The sequence below is a fragment of the Athene cunicularia genome (genome assembly GCF_003259725.1).
Source record: "Athene cunicularia isolate RWA chromosome 3 unlocalized genomic scaffold, athCun1 chr3_part1, whole genome shotgun sequence".
Classification (NCBI taxonomy): domain Eukaryota; kingdom Metazoa; phylum Chordata; class Aves; order Strigiformes; family Strigidae; genus Athene; species Athene cunicularia.
This window is the reverse complement of record NW_020799097.1, coordinates 106,103,394-106,111,421: the sequence shown is the minus strand read 5'-3', so window position 1 is coordinate 106,111,421 and position 8,028 is coordinate 106,103,394.

Here is an 8,028-nt window from a genome sequence, read left to right as displayed (position 1 = left end):
CCCCCGGCAGGCTGTGGGATTTGTCTCCGGCGATGCTCTCGCATTGGGAGCTGGGTGGGAGGATCGTTAAAATGAATAAACCCCCTCCCCAGCAGGCGGCTCCCCCAGGCCCTCGCCAGGGCAGGGAGGGTGGCTGAGCAGCCGGCGCTGCCCGCACCCCCCGGCGGGAGCAGACGGCTGTTTCGGGGGGTGAGAGACTGGGGAAACGCGCCCCCCCCCTCGCTGTGCCTGTCCAGGGCTGCGGCACTCCGCCACCCCAGCCCCCTGCCACCCTGGGGACAGCTTTCTGACTTACAGTCCCTGGCCTCACCTGGGTCTGCAGTTTGTTCTCTTCCCTGGCTTTAAAAAAAAAAATGTTATTGTGAAGTGTAAAAAATAAAATAAATTTTAAAAACACCCTGCAAAGAGGGAAGGTGGGCAAGGCCCTGATGTGGCATCTGTCAGTTTGGGTTTCGTTTTTCCCACGCGGTTTTAAGTCCATGAAAGTGATCACACTCTGCTCCTGCAAGTGGCATGAGATGCCCACCCTGCGGCCCCAGGGATGAGCCCTGTCACACCAGGACCACTCTTCACCCAGCCCCGTTGTGGGGCTGGGGCACAGATCTGCCATCTCCTGCACCTCCGGCCCCTGCCCCACCACCAGTGATGCTCTCGAGCAAGGCACTGGAGCACAGCAAGGAAGGCTTGATGTGGGGATTTACAGCTCCGAGATATGACCCAGGGCCTGGTGTTGCTTTTATACTGGCAGGTTTTCTCTTTCCACCGCTACCTCCCTCCCCACCCTTAGGAGACCTGTGTCGCACAGCTCCTGTTCCTCTCCAGGGAGAAACTGTGCTTCCACCCTGGAGCAGCCAGAAAGCACAGGAGACCTGCTGCTGGTGCCACTTTGAAGAGAAAGCCTATAGAGGAGTCTCCTGAGGAAATCCCACCTGGGACAGCACTGGAGGAAACTGCAGAAGATGATCCTCTTGGGCCCTGTCAGCTCATCCTGCTGCCGCCAACAGTCCACTGCCTGCTCGGGGCTGATGCTTTCTGTATGCTGGCACTCTGTGTCTCCTACCATTCATTCAGTGTGTATTAATAACGTTAGTCCCGCAAGACCTGGGGTCAGCTCCCTCCCCTCCCCATTGCCTACTGCCAGTGCATTCAAACACATTTTTTTCATAAGGCAAAAATCTTACACTTGAAACCACCTGGACAAATATTTTCATTTAATAATGAAAACGTGACTGACCTCCCTGTCAGAAGGTGCTTTTGCTCTGAGATGTTTTATATGCTACTTTCCATGACAGGAATCCGGGACCTTCTCCTGCAGGGACATACACACACAGACAGCTACTGCTCTCGCAGAAGTGGGGTTTGGCTCAGATAAGAGAATGTAAGAGGAAAAAGCAACAGGAGTCTGTAGCAGCAAGATAGAGTTGCTGCAGATGTGGTTCCCTCTTTGTAAAGGATCTGTGGCTAAAAAACATTTCCTGCTGGCAGCGCAGTATCTTTTGTTAGTTATAAATTCACATTTCATTTCCTCCTATGCCCCTAAAAACGTGAGGGGAGAAGGCAGTCCCTGTGGGATGGGCTCTGCAGGGTGGTACCTCCATGTGATGGCAGGCAGCCCCTCGCTATGGTTTGCCATCGCCTCAGGTACAGCAGCTGCCCAGATGCCCTGCTGGAAACCCGCACCGGCAAAATCCCTCCCGCGTCTGCCCTTGGCTGCCCAGAGGAGCACCGGGACACAGGGCCTCCTGCTCTTACTCGGTGACATCCGTGAGGGTTAGAGCAAGGGGGTTGGAGAGGGGCACCCCGCTGCCCATGTGCTGCGGCCAAGTCTGGGCTCGTCTCCTCCCGGCAGCCCCACAGCCAGGCCCGCGTGCCAGCGTAGGGGACAGAGTTTGGGTGACAGCAGCAGGTCTAGTGGGTGTGGGGTTTGCTGGGAGCTGGAGCGAAAGACTGTGCAGAGATAAGCTGAGTCCCAATGGGGAGAGCTGAGTCAGGGCTGTGTGAAGGTGGGGGAGGCCCCAGAGTGCCCCCCATCTCATGTCCCACCTCCCCAGCCTCAGCAGCATGTGCCACTGCAGAGCTGTTGGTGGCTCCTGTGACATTCCCCTATGTGACCTGCTTAGCACAGCGTAAATGGGGTGAAGAGCTGAAGTGGCAAAGCATGAGGAGCACTGCAGGAGCCATTTGCTGCTGTGGGGATGGGTTGGGAGGTTTTATTAAACAACCCCTCTCTATCTCTTCTTATTCCTTCTGAATTTAGTATCAGCAAGTTTTAATGCCTGAAATTTAATATCTGAAAAATAAAGTGGTTTTTGCTGCTGAGGAAAGATCCTCATCTTGCTCTAGCTGGATGACCCTCATGGGAAAAGGCCATCTTGCATGCACAAGTTACAGGTTTGGTCTTTCCTTGTGTCCCCCATCACAGCTAGATGTGGGGCTGGTGCACCCAAAATCCCTGCCTGTGCCTATCCTCTTGGCTGCGATCCCGTGTCTGTGGCTCAGCTGCGTTTATCCCTCCAGCCCAGTACCAGGGACAGCCCTACTGTAATCAAACACACAGGAATGCTCGCTTTCCCCTCAAAAAACATCTTTTGGGTCATTAGAAACAGCCTTTTTCTAAAATTAGACCTCCAGGAAATTTTTTTCCTAAAACAGACCTTTTCCATGGGCTCCTGCTGGGGTGTGTGTGTGTGTCTAGCATTTTGGCTTTCCCCAGAGGGCTCAGCCTGGGGGCAGTTTTGTCCCCCTACCTTACCCATCTTGTCAGGACCAAGCGGGAAATGGCAGCAGACTGAACAAGTGTGTCAACCCAAGTCTCAGTCCAAAGTTACTTAGTGACATGGTGTGTGATGCCATTTCTTAGTGCGTGGTTCCTCTGGCTGCTGCGTCTTCACTTCCTCTGGGGACACACTTAATGCATGCACTCCTGCTAGGCTTGCAGCTCACATCCTCTTCCACAGAGCTGCGATTTTCCTTTGCATATTGTAATATTATCTCCTAGGATCAGGTGCTACCTTCTTATAGCTGCAGCCAAATCTGAATGTATATTTGGACTGCATGACTTGAAGATTTTGAGATAGTACATGTATACCTCGCAATAACCCTCCTTTGCATGGGTATTACTTTTTTAAATGGTTGCTCAGGCTAGTTTGAACAGAATTGTGTTTTGAACAGAACTGTGTTTTTCTAAGTATATATTTCTAAATGATACAATATCCAGGTGATGTATTTCCATGCCTCTACATTGCCACCAGTGAGAGCTGCCTGCAGGCAGACCCTGGCTCCCCATCAGGGTGGGCTGCAAGCCAGGGCTGACCAGAGAACTCCTGTGAAGATGCTTTTTTTTCCTCATGGGTGTAACAACAGCTGACAGCCTGAAATCTTCCAGATGGCCTCATGCAAGGCATACCTGGTTTCACTGATTGCTTCGGACCATGTATAAAGTCTCAGGCACTCCCTGTCAGTGTGGGAGTGTCATTAGTGCCATGGGCTGCTGCCCTGGGTGGCTCCCAGCAAGTGCTGCTGCGGGGCTGGATGTGTCCCAGCAGCGTGTAGCAGCCCTGAGAAGGTGAGCTTGGTTTGGGGACGGGCCAGTGTTTCTGTTGGGGGATGAAGGTGGAAAAAGCCCAGCTTGGTGGGGTTACAAGTGCAAAAGCAGAGTAATTTTCCCTGTTGCATGGTGGTTGCTGGAAAGAGATTTTCCTTGGCCCCAGCACTGCTGTGCTCACTGAGTGGGTGCACAGCTGTGGGGGCACCTGGGCAGGCTCTGCCCTTGTGGGAGGCCAGGGGTTGAGCCAGTTTGTGCCTGAAGACAGGGTGAGATGTGTGTGGTGGCTGTGTGCCTCCCTGGGGGCTGCATGCTGTGGAGGAGGTGGGTGGCCGGGCAGGGGTTCTGCCCAGGGTGTGGTGGGAGGCTTGGGCCAGGGCGACCGCAGGCTTTGGTTGTGTGCCAGGCTTGGGGATAGGAGCAGCTCTGGTCTGGCTTCTGCCCACCCATGGGATGCTGGAGAATGGCAGAGCAGGGCTGTGTTGGGCATTTCTAGCTCTACAGGAGCTCGAGGTTTGCTGCCTGCTGTCTCCTGGCAAGGGCCAGCATATTGTGGGGCAAGTGCCCCAGGAACCTGCTAGTCACCTCATTCCCTGGGTTTCTGGGTGATGGTGCTGTCTGGCTACAAGGCTGCTCTCAGAACAGGGGGTTTGGTGTCTGTTCCAGGAGAGCTGCTGCTGCCTGTTTGAGGAGCCAGCAGAAACTGCAGGCTGCACTCATCACCTCTTCCCTCTCTGCCTCTTGTTTACCCCCCTGAAAACCTCCTGGGTTTCTGCCTGCTGATGCCAGAGCACTCCCAGGGATATGGGTGTCAACAGCCTGCAGGGCTGGAAAACTGCTGGAGATGCTTGTCCCTCTGCCTGAGGGACAGACCTGTCCTCATGATGATGCTTGGTTGAGGATAAGGCACAGGGGTTGTTTTCCATGGTTTATCTGGTTTTTGCTAAGCTCCAGCTTCTGACTTTTCATTTGTGTTTTTTATTTTGTATTTTCCTTCCCTTTCTGAAACTGTTGCATTAGCAGAGCTTTAAAGAAAACTCTTCAAGATAATTATCCCAGCTCTCTCTAGTGGATTTGCCACGTGATGGTGTGTCTGCATGGGTGTATTAATAGTATCGTAATATTATATATCAGTTTTCATCCCAAAGTGCTTCTTTCACATGCTGAGGGACGAAGCCTAAATAGAAAGAGGCAGCAAGTGAAACGGAGCTTTTTGCTTCACCTACCAGATCCCTCAAAGCCTTTTGAGAGAGGAGCCTTTTTGCTGGTCTTGCAGCAAACCTGAGTTTGGCCCCCTGAGTCTCACTGAAGTCCCCCAGGCTTGGACCCACCACCTGGTTTGTGGCTGGGCAGGGCTGCTCTGTGCTGCTCCGGTACGGAGACTGGTCCCTGGTGGGCTCCTTGCCTCTGATGCTCTTGTTGTAGCTGATGGCCTCATCGAGCTGCCAACAGCAGTCTGCATCTTTCCCCCTTCCCCATTCCTCTCCCTAAAGACAAGTTGCGTGAGGCTGGCTGTCCCCGCAGCCCAGCAGCGGGGTGTCAGCTGTGGGGTGTCCCTCCCTGGGGCCGGGTCAGGCGGTTACTGATGGTCTGTGCTGGACACCGCTTGTGAGGGCGGATGAAGTGGGATCCGTGCTGTCACCTTCCCAATGGCTTTCTCCCCCAGCCTCACTGGGTGGGTGCCCTCTCCCACTTCTCCAGGGCCATGCTTGGCTTTGGTCTCTTGCCGCTTCTGCATGAGCCTGTGCAAACAGGAGGAGCATTGCGCTGTGCAGGCAATTCAGGGACAGGGATAAGCACACTTTAATCTCTCAAGCTCTGTCTCCAAACATCTGCCCTTGCATTTGGGGCTGTGGAGGGTGAATATCACGGGTAGATCTGCACTTCCTCACAGACACCTTTCACCTCCACCGCTGTCCCCCTCCCCTCCGCACTGCGGGGCTCCCTCTCCATCCCTGCCCTGCCTGTCAGAAAGGGAGGCCGCCCCTCCTCCTGCTCTGCACGGGCAGCAGATGCCACCTAGCCCTGTGCAATGGTGCCACCTTCCCCCTTCTCAGCAGGGAGTGGGGAGAGCCAAAGCGCTGCAGCAGGAGGGGTAAACCACCCAGGCAGCGGCAGCTGACTGTTGGTGGTGGGCTGCAGGGTGTGTGAGGGACTGCGCAGTCTTGCTGTAGCACAGAGGAATGTGCTCAAGGTTTGTTTACTCCCTGCAGCCTGCTGTCGCCTGTGGCAGTCTTGCATCCCTCCAAGGATTTGGGGTTCTGATAGAGTAAGAGGCTGACCCTTTCACAGCAGGACTGCAGGCACCCCGGGGGTGGCTGAAACCCATTCTCTGTTAATGCCACCTGGGTAGAAAAGGGGTGATGGCTGTAGCCCTTGCCGCCCTGAGTGGCCAGGACACGGAGTGTGAGGTCTCTTGCACAGAGGGCAGTTGGTGTTGGACAAGCTGCTTGTGTAAATCTGTGTTTGGAAGGAGCCTCCTGCAGAGGTAAGCCATCCAAGCAGGGCCAGGTGAAGCTTAGCAGCCTGGAATTTACCTGTGTGCCAATGTTTGGGGTCAAAACTACTAGGTTGTGGACATTCAGACGAATGAGCAATTGCTTAGAGACTTTAGACCCCTGCTCGTCTCAAGAATGACCACGAGAAGCCTTGACAGTCCAGCTGGGATCTCCCATGTGTTTCCCCCCCCTGCAGTGGCTTTGGGGAGGGAGCAGAGCAGTGACTTTGGGGTGTTGCATGTTGCAGGAGGAGCAGGCAGCATGAAGTACGGATGGTCAAAATGTGCAGGTGTGTTTTGACGGGCTGTTGGCTCTTGCAGCAGAGCTATCTTTCATGGCAAAGCTCCCTTGTGAGAGCTCTGCCACCCGATGAGGTCTGCTCTGCTCAGATAATGTGCCTGGAGTAATTTCAAAGTGTTAGAACTGCAAAGAAAACCCAGATGAGGATTGCTGGTAGGTGTGTGCACACGGCTTTCCCCCACTCCCTTGTCGCTGTTTCAGAGGGGCAGGTAAGGCTTCTCATTAGTTCTCTGCTCCCCTGTGAGGCTCTGGGTCATTAATTCCTTAAGAAGGCCGTGCCCCGGCCCCTGCCTCCTCTCCTCAGATGATACAGGTGTGCACTGGTGTCTACTGGATGCTCTCCACCACCCAGCTGGTAGAAGGAGAAAGCCCCATTTTGATCAGGGCTCATGAGGTTTCTCCAGGCTATGTAAAGAGACTCTGAATTTTGTTCCAGATGTCCAGCAATAGAATATATTTAACTTAAAAAAAAAAAATAAAATCCACAGTATCAAAACACAGCAAGTCACAATCCAATACTCGGCGATATAAATACGCATACAAATGGTCCTCTGTAACCCCTCAGTTTGGGCTCTGGCATGAAAATGAAAGGTGGGCTCAACATCAGGGTGCAAATGGCACAGGTGGGCGTGCACCCATTCCCTCCTTCCTAGGGTGGAAAAACTTGATACATCCAAGCATGGCCAAAACCGAGGAAAACATGGACTGGAGCCAGCAACAGACAACTTATCCCCCTCCCAGCCTGTGGAGCCGTGCCTGTGTCTGTATGTCTGCAGTGGGTGGAAAGCAGGGTGCAGGTCAGGGTGTGATCTCTTGCTGGGCGTTTGGGGGAGCTCTGCCATCATGTCCAGGTAGTGGCAGTGGAGGTGAGCCCCTGTCTTGATCCCCAGCCCAAATGTGCTGTTCCCTTTGACCAGCCTGTTGGAAACATCCTTAGAGCTGGAGAATGGATTGAGCTACTCTCACCTTGTGGGTCCTAGAGTCTATGTGAAGCCTTCATATCCCACGGCACCATTTTGGTGGAGGGGATGGGGGGGGGTCTCACCTCCCTCTAGCCAGTGGGTGGATGCAGGAGAAGCAGGACTGAATTTTAGCCTGACTCTAGTTATGCATACAGATGACGAGGAGGAAGGGTGGTTTCTGGATGGTATGGGCTCTTGTAGGATTCACTGCAACTAACCCTGGTTCAGCTGGTGCCACTGTCACCTGGGGTTTTACAGCATACTGGTGCCACGGGGGTGTGGAAAAGCTGAGTGCCAGTTTGGAAAATAAATTGCAGCACTGCCTGAAAGTGCGTAGTGTGCGTGAGCATGAAGAGAAGTCACCTAGAAAACACAGGGGAGTGTTATCATGCCGTGGTTAGCAAGCATGTGGGAGAAGCCATTGCTTCTGACTGGGAAGAGTATCAGATCTAGCCAAGCTTACAGCTCTTCTTGTGTCTGGGCTTTAAATGTCAGTGAACTCCTGGTGGTGTCTTGTGGAGGATGCAGCCTGGGTTGAGTAGTAATAAAATACACTCTGGCTGGAGTGTATGCATGTGTGTGAACTGCAGGGTCATCCCAAAACAAGTAGGAGGCAAGACAAGGGTGGAATAAAACAGCCCCTTGAAGAATAATGAGACCGTGACTGTCCATGGAGCTCGGCACAATATCCCCTGCATCACGGCGAGACTACGACAAGGGGCGA